A 14,736-nucleotide genomic window follows, 5' to 3' on the forward strand; every position below is an offset into this window, starting at 1 on the left:
ATGTAACCTGACCGATCCCGCTCGGGGACTCAGAACCACCCACCTGCCGGCCCCAGCTCGCGGCCTCGGCTTCTAGTCCGACTGCGGCTCCAGCCACCCTCCGGCGTTCACTCTAGAACAGCCCCGGCCCCCGGCAGAAAGCTGACAGTTTCAAACTGCTAGGAAGCATCAAGGAGTGCCCTCCTGATTGGCTCTGCGCTTTCAGTAAAATGTAGAACGATTGGTCAGTTTGTTCAGGGGCGGTACCGTCTCCATTCCTTTTTAACTCTTAGCCCGGCCTCAACCAATAAGGAAAGGAAGTGCGGACGCGAAAGGGTGTGGTTTCGGAGTGCCCTGATCCAGAGAGTTACTAAGGAAGCTCTGAAGGGTTTTAACGAATCTGGAGTGGTCTCGCTACTGTGCATGCACAGTTTATTTATTTTTAGGTTATATCTTTGTAGTAGTGCGAAACATTCCACATTAGTCATGTTGTGAAAGAAAACATAGACCTTTTTTGAAAAGACAAACCCAACAAAAAACACCACACACACGTACAACCTCAAGGAAAATAAAGTTAGAAAAAGTATGCTTCAATCTGTATTCAGTCACCATCAATTCTTTCTCTGGGGATGGGTAGAATTTTTCATCCTAAATCGTTGTATTGCTGTGAATAGCTAAGTCATTCGCAGCTAATCATCCCACAATATTGCTGTTACTTTGTACACAATGCATTTCACTTTGCATCAGCTCAAGTAAATTTTTCCAGGTTTTTCTGAGAACATCCTGCTCATCATTTCTTATGCAATAATAGTACTTCATCATGAACACATACCACAATTTATTCTGCCATTCTCCAAATGATGGGCATCCCCCCAGTTTCCAGTACCCAGTCACCAGAAAAGAACTGTTAAAATACCCCATACATACAGATTCTTTTCCCCTTTTCTTTTAGTCTTTTTTGCCACAGACTTAGTCGTGGCACCACTAGGTCAAAGGGCATGCACGGTTCTACAATCCTTTAGGCATAGCTCCTACATTACTCTAAAGAATGGTTGAATCAGTTCACAACTCCACCAATAATGCATTAATGTCTCACTTTTTCCACATCCCCTCCAACATTTGTCGTTCTCCTTTTCTGTCTTATTAGCCAAGCTAATGAGTTAGTGCCTCAGAATTATTTCAATTTGCATCCCTCCAATCAATAGTATTTAGAGCACCTTCTCATAGATACCTCTGATTATTTCACCTGAAAACTGTTCATATTTTTTGATCATTCATCAATTGGGGAATGGCTCTTATTTTTTTTTTATAAATTTAGATCAGTTCTCTATATGTTTGAGAAATGAGGCCTTTATCAGAGAAATCTTGGTTCAAATTTTTTTTTCACAGTTAGAATGGCTAAATGTATTTCCCTCAATCCTATCCACCCTACCTTGATTCTATTCTCTCTCTTTCCACCCTCTCCCTCTTCAAAAGTGTTTTGCTTCCAACTATCCCTCCTCTAATCTGCTTTCCCTTTTATCGAAATACTCCCCCCTTCTCTTTTCCCCTTCTCCTCTTACTTTCCTGTAGGGTAGAATAGTTTTCTCTTCCTAATCGAGTATGTATGTTATTCCCTCTTTGAGACAGTTCTGATGAAAGTAAGGTTCACTCACTCCCCTATTTTCTCCTCCACTGTAATAGCTTTTTTCTTGATTTTTTTATGTGAGATAATTTATTCCATTCTATCCTTTTCTTAACCTTTTTTCCAGTGCATTCCTCTTCCTCACCCTTTAATTTATTTTTTTCAGATATGATCCTTTCATATTTGAATCACACCTGTGCTTTCTGTCTATATATAAACTCCCAACTGCCCTAACAATGAGAATGTTTTTATGAGTTACAAGCACCATCTTTCCATGTAGGAATGTAAACAGTTTAATCCTATTGAATCTCTTATGATTTCCCTTTACTGTTTACTTTTTTAATGCTTCTCTTGAGTCTTGTATTTGAAAGTCAAGAACCCTGTTTAGTTCTTTATGAGTTTTCTCTATATATGTATAGACTCCAGGCTTCAGTATATGAGGCCATTGCTGTCTCTGCTTGGTGTGGAGAGGAGGAGCTCAGGGAAATGGGAGCTGGGGGACATTCCTGGGGCTTACTTAAGACCCAGAGACTTGACTCTTCCTCTCCTGTGGGAAAAAGACCTCTCAGACAATGAATCTAACCGTGCACAAAACCTGTCTCAGTTTTCTTGCCTGTTGGATGAAAGGATTGAACTAAATTCATGAGCCTCTGGATTTGTAAGAGGATATGTAGTACAGTCAACAGGGACCTAGCCTCAGGGTCTGAAAGATTGTGCATTGAGATTGGAGTCAGGAAGATCTGGGTTCAAGTCCTGCTTCAGATACTTAACTAGCTGTGTAATCTTCGGCAAGATTTGTGCCTATGTTTCCTTACTTGTAAAATGTGGGAGTTGGATTCATGGCCTCTGAGGTCCTTTCGAGCTTTCTTTCTAATCCATGATCCTAAATCTTGAGTTCAAGTCTTCTCCTCTGCTCAGTCCTGACTCTGTGATTCTGGGCCTCTTAGTGCCCCTGGCAACTCTCTAAGATTATAAACTGTAGAACAGTTGTAGAACCACCTTGGTAGAGGGAGTTTCCTAAACCAATGAAACTGGGACCAGTCCAAAAGAAAAAAAAATTCAGTTAAATTTGACAAGCATTTATTAAGGACTAAGGCCCAGTAGAATGTAATCTTCATGAGGACAGGGGCAATTTGTATCTTCAGGGCATAGTTCCTAGCAGGAGCCTAGAAGGTATTTAATACTTGCTGAATTGAATCATAAGTCCTGTAACAGTAAAACAGGAATGTAATACTATACCTGCCTCAAAGTATTGTGAGGAAAGTGTTTCTAGGTTTACAAAATAGAAAAATGAGCAGTTCTCTTCCGAATTAGGACCAAGAAAAATGTATCTGAGGTCCTATCACCTACCGGTAGCTCCAATGAATGATCACCATTCCTGTGACTCTCCCGTTTGGTGACATGCTCTTACTGTTGCTGAGTTCACTTTTATAACCACTTATTTCTGATTGAATATTGAAACCTGAGTGTTTTACCTGGTTTCAGCTCTGGAGCACTGAATGATCTGGGTCCCTCTGTTCTTCTGTTTCTTTTCATCTAGTTGGACAGAACTGCTTTAGGCACATTTCTCTGGTGGTATCTTTCATTTCTGAATGTTTTTGCCTGTACTTTGAAGGGGAAGATAGGGCATTCATTTTCAGTTCCAATCCCTGTTTCAAGAGCACATTTCCTACATTCTTGGTGGAGAGAAGTTTGGGAGTGTTAGGTAGGAGGCAGGGTCATGGATATAATCATAGTATTTTAGAGCTGGAAGAGATCTGGTCCAAACCTCTCATTTTACAGATGAGAAAAATGACAAGTGAAGTGACTTAGTCAAAGTCAGAGAAGGAGTAAATAGCAGAGCGCAGGTGTCCCTGGATGCAAACCCAGTGGTCTTTCTAATATGTATTTGCATTTAAACTGACAGCAGGTATGTTTAGACTTTTCACTTTCTTTCCATTTCTAAGAAAAGCAAAGAAAACAATTGTGCTCTGAACTAGAGAAACTCCAGCCAGTTTTCCCACTTTTCTCCCCATAGTTCCACAGAAGCCCACTCATACCTTGCTATTCTCTCCCATCCCTGCCTTCCATTTCTGCTCCATTTGAGAAAAAAGCAGAGGAGGGAAGAAAAGGTAGTGAAAATAGAAGAGAGGTGGTAGATAGATGAGATGGGGAAGCAGGAGGACATAGTAGAGGAAGGCAAGGAAAAAGGGATAAAGGAAGAATAAAGATGGAAAGGGGCTGCCATAATATGTTGTTGAAAATTCTGTATAATGATTTTTCAAAAACACTGGAATTTATCCTTTAAACGAATAAGAAGGTGAAAGTTGAATGATAGGGAAACTCTTGGCATGATGGTCTAGGAAAGAAGGATGGCTACCAAGGAACTTTATTGTCTATTTCCTTCAAATCTTTTTACCTAAAGCAGTTCTGTTTAACTCAAAGTTTTTTGAGGGTCTTTAATGCTTTGGAGTTAATTGCTTAAGCATGAAAGGAACTACAGAGCTACAGAAAAGGAAAGTGAAACACATAAGAGCCCAATTCACAAGGTGCTTTGTAATAGAGACTGACTGGAAAATTAAATCCATTTCCAGCATGAGATTTTCTGTCACAAGAATGGTTACTATTCCACCTGCTGAATCACTGAATTTCTAATAGTAATGTAACATTGGCTATCTCCAACATGTAGCATAGGAATGTCATTGTGTGGCTCAAAGGGATAGCCATCTCTTCTCCCCCACTGAGGCTGTCTCCTACTTTTCCTTAGGGAGACTTTGATTCCTGTCAGGAGAGTAAGCAGGAGGTTGGGGCCAGAAGCTTTGGCCACTCTGCTCTTCTCAGAGGGGGTTGGGGTGAGGGAGGTGGGGGGGAGGGTACTGGGCTATAATAATGTCTATCTGCTCCCTCAAATATTATTAGTCTAGAAGATGTGATTTTTCAGGTTCAAGCTAAACTGCTGATCTTTATTTCTTTAATGGGGAAAGGAGGACTGGAAGCACCATATTTAAGCCTTGACTCACCACTAGATACCAGTTCCACAGTGAATACACATATGACAAATAGCCAAGAAATCCATTTATCCAAGTCAGCAACAAAACAAATTAAAGAAAGTATACATAGGATCATATATATTAGACAATATAGAATAGAGGGGCTCTCCTGTTGGGATTGAGGTAATTCAGCTCAACCAAGAGGGAGTCCTAGATCTTACCCAAGGGAAAGTTCCCTGATGTCTCTAATGTAGCTAGCCAGGGATAGGGACATGATGGAGAATGCCAGTCCTCATTCCAGCTTTTTCCCATGGTCTTTTCCTTAAGTGACCTGAAGTGAGGTTGGCATTTTTTTTGCCTTTTTTTTGGAGGGCAATTGGGGTTAAGTAACTTGCCCAAGGTCACAGGCTAGTTTTTGTGTTAAGTGTTTGAGGCCAGATTTGAACTCAGTTCCTCCTGACTCCAGGGCTGGTACTATATTCACTGTGCCACCTAGCTGCCCCTGGGTTGGCATCTTTCATCTTGAAATTGGAAGACAGAAGCATCTGAAGTGACTGCAGAGCCCAAAGAAACTCAAACATACATGAGGAGACTCAAAGAAAGTCTGAAGATTTAAAGACTCTTCCCCCATAAATGAAAAGCAATCTTTGAACCTGAAAATCACATCTCCTAGACTACTAATATTTAAATAAGCAGGTAGAGAAAATTCTAGCCCAATGCCTCTCATGTCTGAAGAGAGTAGAGTGGCCAAGCTTCTAGCCCCCACTTCTTACTCCTCCTCTTGGCAGGAATTGAAGTTTCCCTTAGAGAAGGGTAGCAAGAGAAGAGACTAGAGATGTCTATCCTGTCTCCTTTTGAGCATGCAATGACATCCACATGTCATATGTGGGTTACAGTCCTTGTAATAACAAATAATAATAATAATATTCATTTCTGTAACACTGTGATGTTTAAAAAGTTCAAGAGATAAAACTTTGTGTAATTTGATTATTTTATTAATAAGGCTTACATGCTATTAATAAAAGAGGTCAGTGGCACTCTTGAATTGCCAAAGACCCTCATGGTGGTAGGTTCACAGTTTATATGCCCTTGGAAGAGCAGGTGTCCCTGAGGGGGGCCAATCAACTCTGATTGATTAACAATTAATGAAAAAATGAATATTACAATGAGAGGTGGGTTATATTACAATGAGGGTCTTGAGATACTTGACACCCAAATCTTAGTCAAAGAGACTTGACAATTTCCATATCATCTCTCTGACAAAAGGGAGAATTCATACTTTCTTATACTTATCTGAGTAAACACAATGAGCAGGGATGAGCTGGAGGAATGGGCTTAAAAAAATTTAGGGTTAGGGTCAGTGTCATGGTTATTCACCTAAACTTCGAATTTCTGTTACTGTCTTTGATTAGATCTTAGCCATCCTGGCTTAGTAAGTCTTTGAGAAAGATTTCCCATGCTGGTCGATTTCTGGATGAGGAAGAAGAAAAGGGAGAAAAACCTTGGTCCTGATCAATAATTAGTTATTGAGACAAGGGAGAAATAATCATTTCTCTCAACACTAACTTCATAACAAAATTGTAAAGCAAGTAGTGCTGAAGTCATTAGTCCTATAATGTGGGCAAGATAGTTTAGTTCAATTCCCCTTTTTTATAGATAAGGAAGCAAGTGAAATGATTTGACTGAATCACGAGTGTACTATTAGAGATCTTGTTTCAAAGCCAGATAGTTAACCACAAGGTACATCCAGTATCCCTTCCTACATCTATTGGATATAGGGTTAGGGTTAGCAACATCTCAGCTACTGAATGTCCTACATGAACATCCTTCCTGATCTTTTTATTTACCCCCAATTGGAAGTGAGGAGCAAACATATTCTAGACATTGTAGTCATAAGAAGTAATATGAACAGAAATACAGTATGTACAGGGATGCAAAATAAATAAGTGTGGCTGGAACACAGACTATATTTCCATTGAAAGAAGAAAAAACCAAGAACATTAAAGGAACTAATAAAATATTGTCTAAAATGATTGAAGAGGAAAGTGTCAAATGTTGGAGGGGATATGGAAAAATTGGGACACTAATTCATTGTTGGTGAAATTGTGAACTGATCCAACCATTTTGGAGAGTAATCTGGAATTATGTCCAAAGAGTTATAGTACACCCTTTGACTCAGTAATAACACTACTAGGTCTATTTCCAAAGATGATTAGGGAAAAAGGAAATTAATCTATATGCTCTAAAATATTTATAACAGCTCTCTTTGTGGTGGCAAAGAACTGGAAATTGAGGAGATGCCTATCAATTGGAGAATGGCTGAACAAGTTGTGATGCATGATTGTGATGGTATACTACTGTGCTATAAGAAATGATGAGTTCAATCATTTTAGAAAAAAATCATCATAGATTTGCATGAAATAATGAAGAGTGAAATGGGTAGAACCAAGAGAATGGCATATACAGTAAGAACAATATTGTTTTAAGAACAACTTTAAATGACTAAATCATTTGACTGTTATAAATACTCAAATTAACTACAAAGGACATAAGAAGGAAGACAATATTTGTATCCCCAGAAAGAACTGATAAATAGAAGTATATATAGAATGATTTTGCATATGTACATGTATGTATATGTATATATGTATATATACATACACACATTTATGTCTAATGGTAGCAACCTCTAGGGCAGGAGGCAAGGAGGAGGGAAGGAAAAAAAAAGAAATTTACACAATAACTTTATTATATATTTGAACAGAATTGCAAGTTGTATACTACAGATTTACAGTTTCTTGTGTAATCATCTTTTAAAAATTATACTATATTGTGGAAAAGCTTGTTTTATTCCATTAACTAAAAATAAAATAAATTTAAAAATTAACAAACAAACAAACATTCTAATGCAGAGACAACACATACAAGGAAATAGTAACCAGGTAAGGGAGTGATTAGAGATTTGCAGCAATATTTGATACAGTTTGTAATTCTTTTGAGCCTGTTCATATCCTTTGAATCTTGGCCTTATATATTTTTGTTAGTTCCCTATATATCTTGGAAATCAGGTTCTTATGAGAAATATTTGATCCAAGGACTTTCCTCCCATTGCTGTAATAAAAATGAATATATTTCAGCTTATATAAGGCCTATCCCTTGGGAATACAACATAAAAAAGATAATCCTCTAGTCAAAGCCATAAAAGATACCTGATCTGGATCTCTTCTAATTTATTTATGGGGTGACCTTTTATATTCAAGTCACCAATCCATTTTGAGCTTGTTGTGGTATATGGAGAAGAGATTCATCTAAAACTAATTTCTGTCATGATGCTTTTCATTTCCCCCAGCAGTTCTAGTCAAAGAGGGAATTATTTCCAAAGCAATTTATGTTTTGGAGTTTATCAAACACTCACTTATTAAGTTCAGTTTCTGATTCTTCCTCATCTGGGTTGTTCTACTGATTTTCTTTTTCTTTTTCTTTTCCTTTTCCCAATAATAAAAAGCCTTAATGATTACTGCTTTGTACTTGTGGTATCTCTTGTCACTGATTGGGTGAGACTCCTAGGGTCCTACAATCACAATATCCCACAAAAGAAGAAGAAGGTCCCGAGAACCACATGGTGGCATCAAACCCATGGGTCCGTGTCAGTAGGAATAGAAGAAGCCTCATTGCTCTGCCGTGGTGCTGCCTGCTGCAAAAGCCCTTGAGTCTGTCATCAATAAAAACAAGAGAATGCCCATCACTGCACTAACCCAGCATGAGGTGAAGCTTGTAGTGTTCCCCAGTCATAGTGGCCATTCTCTTTCTCCCACGTTTCATATTTTTCCTGCTGGGAGTCTTCACTTTGGTGCTTCTTGCTCTTTGTCTTGTGAATATTCATGTTGTTAGCCCAGCTGGCCACAATGATGTCTGGGCATTGAAGCTGTACTAGAAGAATCCATTCACTAAACGGAGCTGTCGGAAAGTTCAGTGCAGAAAAGACTAGGGGATATGTCTAAATGTTCCATCCAGATTCATGGACAGTACAAGTGGAATCGGTCAAATATAACTAATGACTCTTAATAATTGAACAACCAAAAAGCTTCTTGAGTGATCTGTATTGTTTTTGTCTTTGTATCTATAGTGTTTAACACAGTATTATGTAACATAGTAGATGGCTAATAAATGCTTAAGAAATCAATGGTTATTGCAGATAAATTTTGCATATATCCCATCAGAATTCTACCAATGACATATTACCTACTTTTCATTCTTTCTTTGTCACTGTTTTACTTTTTTTTTTTGAAGGGGGGAAGGCAGGGCAATTGGGGTTAAGTGACTTGCCCAAGGTCACATGGCTAGTAAGTGTTAAGTGTCTGAGGTTGGATTTGAACTCATGTTTTCCTGACTTCAGGGCCAGTGCTCTATTCACTGTGCCACCTAGCTGCCCCTTTGTCACTGTTTTAATCTGGCAATGATTTTGTATTCACTTACCTACACTGTAAGTTTCTAGAGGGCAAGGACTATCATATTTTTTTTTGTATCCTCCTTAGAATCAAGCATAGTGCTTTATACATAGTAGATCTTCAATAATTATTCACCGTTTAAAACAGACTGAGTTTTGTCAAACTTTTGTCATGTGGAATGCATTTTTCTTCCACCAGCTCCCATGCTTGAGGGAAATTTGTCCTGAATCAATCTTTGTGGTATTTAACAATTAACACCGTATAAGTGTTACTTGAATAGCATCCATTTTGAATATGAAGTAGAAGTGAAGAATAAATTTAAAGAATATGATCTGATTGATGAAGTGCCTGAAGAGCTATGGACAGAGGTTTGAAATATTGTATAAGAGAAAGAAACAAAAAAAAACATTCCAAAGGAAAAAAAAAGAGAAAGTCAAATGGCTCTCTGATGGGGCTTTACAAATTACTGAGGAAAGAAAGAAAGCAAAAGGTAGAGGATAAAGGGAAAGATATACACAATTGAATGTAGAATAAGGAGAGAGGAGATTTTATTAAATGAAAACTAAAAAGAAATAGAAGAAAACAATAGAATGGAAAAGACAAGAGATATCTTCAAGAAAATTAGGGACATCAAGTAAATGATTTTTCATGCAAAAATGGGCATAATGAAAGACAAAAATGGTGGGGACTTAACAGATGCAGAAGAGATGAAGAAGAGATAGCAAGAATACACAAAAAACTATACAAGAAACATCTTAACATTACTGATAACCACCATGTTGTGGTTACTGATCTAGAGCCAGATATCCTGGATAATGAAGGCAAGTGGGCCTTAGGAAGCATTGCTCACAGTATGGTTAGTGGAGGTGATGGAATTCCATATGAGCTATTTACAATTCTAAAAGATGATGCTAGTAAAGTACTGCACTCGATATGCCAGCAAATTTGGAAAACTCAATAGTTGTTTGGAAAAGATCAGTTTACGTCCCAATTCTAAGGAGGGATAGTACCAAGGAAAATTCAAATTACTGAACAATTGCACTCATTTCACACACCATCAAGGTTATGCTTAAGATTCTGCAAGCTAGGCTTCAGCAATATGTGAACCAAGAATTACCAGAAAAGCAGGTTGGTTTTCAAAGAGGCAGGGGAACTAAAGACCAAATTGCCAACATTCACTGGATTATGGAGAAATCAAGAAAAAAAAACCCATCTATTTCTGCTTCAGTTCTCAAAGAGATAGGAGTATCAGATAATTTTACTAGTGTCCTGAGGAATGCAGGTCAAGAAGCAGCTATTACAACTGAACATGGAAAAATTGATTGGCTTAAGATTGGAAAAAGAATATGACAAGGCTATATATTGTCACCTTATTTATTTAACTTAGATGCAGAGTACATCAAGCAAAATACCAGGCTGGACAAATAAAAAGACAGAATTAAGGTTTCTGGGAAAAATATCAACAATTTCAGATATACAGACAATACTATTCTGATAACAGAATTAGGGGGCTATTGCAATGGCTCAAGAGAGAAGTGATGAGGGTCTGAACTAGTGTGATGGCTTTATGGATGGAAAGAATGGGACAGATATAAAAGATATTATGGAGAGGGACATGACAAAATTGGGCAACTGATTGAACATATGGGCCAAAACATAACGTGTGAGGATGTCAATCACATCATGAACAAGAAAGATTGGAAGGGGGATAGCGCCCTGGAAAGAAATAGGGAGATTTGGGAAAGGAATGAATTTTAGGGAAAGATATTGAGTTCTATTTTGAATATGTTGAGTTTGAAGTCTCTTCTGCCTCCCTTTCCATACTGGGCCTTAGTTTCTTCATATCTAATATGGAGGATTTAGACTAGATCATCTCCAAAATCCCTTCTAATTTTGAATCTTTTGATCCTATTATCTAGTCAGTTAGAAATAAGCAGCCTGGGAGAAGTGCGGCAAAAATGTGTTGGGAAAACCAAGTGTTGCATGCTGATTATGAAGTGTCCAAGTTTCCTTGGACCCAGACATATTTCAGAATCTCTAAAGCTGCTCTTGGGGTATGAAGCCTGGGATACTTATACTAAACTGGAGTTAGTCTATATTATACATTTAAAGTTTAGAGCAGTCTTCTATTTGAGACACATGACTGTACAAATCTTTCAAATGGATTAAATCTTCTCCCATGAGGCACTAGAGGGATAATCAAGAAGCAGAAAAATCAAGTGCATCACCTCAAAATCTACTTCTTGGTTCTGGTTGTTGGGTAAGTTAGACTTACTAAGTGACTTCACAAACATTCTTCTTTATCTGCTCCATAAATAGAAAAACTGATCCTACTGTTTATGAAAAAAAATATTAATTGGTCCATTAGCTCAAAGGATTCCTCTTAAGGAGGGTCAATTCCAGGGGTGGAGCCAGTTCATATCACAGTTAAATTTTTGTTGTCAGTATTTATATCTTGGAAATAAACAAATGATATATAAATCAAGACTTGATTTATTGTTTTGTTGATTGTTTAGATTTAAGAAAATGGTGGGGAAAATGTTAAAAAATGCAGCTAGAACTTAAAAGTGTATGTCATGGATTTTTGGAAAGACAGTTGTTAAATATTTACTAGCACACCCCTGGTTCAGTTTCCAATGAACTATGAAAACAAACCATTCTCAGAGGACTTCTTGATCCTTGTTAGGTTTTGCTCAATCATCTGGAGCAGTCTTTAAATTCAAATGACCTATGCTACTCTGGACTTGAACTCTGAGGATGGCCTTTCGGAGATCCTTGAATATCCATCCAGCTTGAAAAAAATACTAGGCCTTTTAAGTGAACCACAATTTATGCTGTATAATAGGCATATGCCTTAGACTGTGGTTTACTTTAAAAGCCTAGAATTTTGGGTTCTGCTTGTACAAAAATACCTAATGTAGTGAACTGTTTAATCACATCCCAGGGATTGCTAAATTTTTATTCTATCCTGTTCTACAATATAGAGAAAACCAATATTCAGTTTGTCTTTTACCCTGTGGAGAAGAGGCCAAGTTGTTATTGTTAAGTAATAAAAATAGAACAATTCATCCCTTTAGGCTTCAAACGTATTTTATTCAGTCAGATTCTCACTTTCGAGCTCGGCTGGGTACAACAATCAAATGCAATCATGCAAATAAAATAAAATTGTGGGAGGGAAGTGATGCCATCTAGACATCTGTAACCTGAGCTCTGGACCCAGAGGGGAAAAAGACAGCTGGAATATTAACAGAGTAATAGATTGAATAGTTCTTAATGAGCAAATCTGCAAAAGAAACAGTCAAGAAAGAGAAAAACTTTACCTGAACATTAGAAAACTCTTCTGTGTTTCCCATAATCAATGTAATTTTGTTCTCCTAGCCAGTGAGTACCTGCAGTACCAAAAGGATGAGCTTGAAAGAGATGGTGGTGAGAGAATGTGCATGTTCAGCCATGCCCAGCTGTTGGAAATCTTGACCTCTGTCATTTGAATAAATTTACAGTTGAGCCATAGAAAATATAACCTGGGTGGCTAGGCGGCAAAGTGAATAGAGCACTGGAGTCAGGAGGACCTGAGTCCAATTCAGCCTCAGACACTTAACAGTTACTAACCATGTGATCTTGGGCAAGTCACTTAACCCCAAGTGCCCTGCCTTCCCCCCTCCAAAAAAAATAAAAAGAAAAAAATAACCCAATATAATGATCAAGAGTTACATCTACAAAATAAATACAAACTCTTTGGGATGGCTAGGTGGCACAGTGAATAGAGCACTGGCCCTGGAGTCAGGAAGACCTGAGTTCAAATCTGGCCTCAGACACTTAACACTTACTAGATGTGTGACCTTGGGCAAGTCACTTAGCCCCAATTGCCCTGCCCTCCCCTTTCAAAAACAAAACAAAACAAAAAAGAAAATATTACCTGAGGAAAACAAAGCCAAGTAGTTAACAAAGAGAGAAGCAGATCTGACCTTGAAGTTAGAAGACTATGATAACAGAATTGTCTGAGTTTTTGTGGATTGGAAGAAAAAAATGAAAGAAAACTTTTACATTCAATTACTTAGCTCAAATCTAGTAACCAGAAGGTCTATCAATAATAATAAATATGTATGGGAAGTGTTATTAGAGGTTTATTACTTTTGATTAACTTGTGAGCTCTTTTCTTTTCTATTTATTTCCTCAACACTAAATGAATACTTTTCATTCATTCAAATCAGGACATCACCCTCATGATGTCATTGATCCTCTTCAAGAGCAAAGAATGAATTACATAACATAATAACATAGCATAAGAGGGGAGGGTCATAGCTCTAGAACTGGAGGGACCTTAGATACTATCTAGTCTAAGTCCCTCATTTTACAAGTATAGAAACTGAGGCATAGGGAAGTTTAATGACTGGCATGAAATCATACAGTTCTATGCATAGAGTACGGTTGCAAAGTATGGGTCTCTGACTCCAGAGTAAGGTCTCTTTCCATTGTACCACCTCTCTGTGTGCACCCCAAAACTGTGTGCAACAGAGATACTTACCCAAATAATACTCAGAGGCTTCTCAAGGTAGGAAGCAGAAAAGAATGGTTTATTATGATCTCGAGAAAGGGCCACCCTCCTGACAAATGGTCAGGGAGGAGAAGCAATTTACAAAAGGAAATGGCAGAGTTATTCTCCCCCATTCCCTTCTGACCCTTTTCTTCTATTGGCTAGAAATCAGGAGTACAATCTAAGTGCAGCAATCTACCTCAAGTCCCGGAACAAGGAAACAGTAGACCTCCCAATGTACATTTGAGAAAGCACTTCTGTCTTTATTTGGCATATCTTATACTAAGGTGTCACTGAGGAGAGGGGTGACTCCCTACTGCTCTGCGTTTTGAGTCCTTGTAAATCATGTGATTTTTGGTGAAGGGGCACTTGGGCATGTTTCCCACAAAAAGCCTTACTAGATTTCAGAATATAGTCTGAGAAGCTTTTACTTCTTTCACTCAACTCTATGAAACTGCCTCCCACATAAAGTCTCCTGTGGTAAGGAAAGTATTTTATAAGTTTTGACTATTTCATATAGAAAAGTAGGGAGCCTGTCATCTACCACACTAGTCAAATTAATTAAGTCAAGCAAACTAAGTGCTAACACAAATGTGAAGAGTTATTACAGCAACTGAAATACAGTAAGCATTTTTTGGAGGGGGACACAGACCTCTAATTTCATCAGTGTGGAGATCTACCATTGTGGAAGTTCTTTCCATCAAGTTAGATAGACTACTCCTTTCTAACTTATCACTTCCCCTGCATGCATTATGTGGTACTTCCGTTGTAATGAGAATTAAAGCATTAACTGGAAGTGAAATGGGACAATGATAAAGCAGCTCTTCTGTCCTTATATTTAAATTGCTTACTTTAAAACCCTTAGTTTCAATGACTTATCATTGTATTTCTAGTCAAGGAGTGTAATTAGAGGGCTGACTTTGGAGGTGCACATAGCAGGGTTTAAGAATTGCCTCTGACAAATAACAGCTCTATGATAATGGGCAAGTCACTTTACCTCTCAGATGAATTGCCAGTCTTCACAGATAGAGGAGGGTTCCATATGTGCACTTTCCCACACTGATGAATGTAGAGTTAACTTGAGTGGTTTCTTAAGCCAGCTCTAAACTAACACACTAGCCCATGAAAGTGTGAGAATAATCATGGTCCAGGCTTGATGGTCAAGCAATCTGTTTATTAATA

At 38.0% G+C, this 14,736-nt stretch overlaps 1 protein-coding gene across 3 annotated transcripts in view; it reads right to left on the minus strand.

The window, feature by feature from the left end:
- Positions 1–196, minus strand: part of POC5 (POC5 centriolar protein) — a 65,262-nt gene extending 65,066 nt beyond the window's left edge. For all 3 annotated transcript variants that reach the window (XM_069096253.1, XM_069096251.1, XM_069096252.1), the window contains exon 1: positions 44–196. The gene's annotated coding sequence lies outside the window, so the exon portion shown is untranslated. The remainder of the gene's footprint in view (positions 1–43) is intronic.
- Positions 197–14,736: the final 14,540 nt, after the last annotated feature.

Source organism: Petaurus breviceps, unplaced genomic scaffold (genome assembly GCF_028583685.1).
Source record: "Petaurus breviceps papuanus isolate PSGF00001 unplaced genomic scaffold, PetGlider_PUasm1.0 229, whole genome shotgun sequence".
NCBI lineage: Eukaryota > Metazoa > Chordata > Mammalia > Diprotodontia > Petauridae > Petaurus > Petaurus breviceps.